Raw genomic sequence first — 385 nt, 5'->3', positions numbered from 1 at the left:
TCTTTTTTATATTTCTACCTTTATTTCACCAATACTTGATATATATTCCTTTCTTTAATATCTTTCTCAAACACCAATTTCATCTTCGAGGAAACACACACACGCACGCACGGGAGACGATGGGCGGGGAAGAGGTCACGTGGGCGGGGAAGAGGTCACGTGGGCGGGGAAGAGGTCACGTGGGAGGAGAAGAGTTCACGTGGGCGGGGAAGAGGTCACGTGGGCGGGGAAGAGATCACGTGGGCGGGGAAGAGGTCACGTGGGCGGGGAAGAGGTCACGTGGGCGGAGAAGAGTTCACGTGGGCGGGGAGGAGGTCACGTGGGCGGAGAACCAATTCCTCACTCAAGGTCAAACAAAGACAGCTGATGCATACGAATGAAAATG

This window comes from Penaeus monodon, chromosome 29 (genome assembly GCF_015228065.2).
Source record: "Penaeus monodon isolate SGIC_2016 chromosome 29, NSTDA_Pmon_1, whole genome shotgun sequence".
Taxonomy (NCBI): domain Eukaryota; kingdom Metazoa; phylum Arthropoda; class Malacostraca; order Decapoda; family Penaeidae; genus Penaeus; species Penaeus monodon.
Note: the sequence above shows the minus strand (reverse complement) of the source record.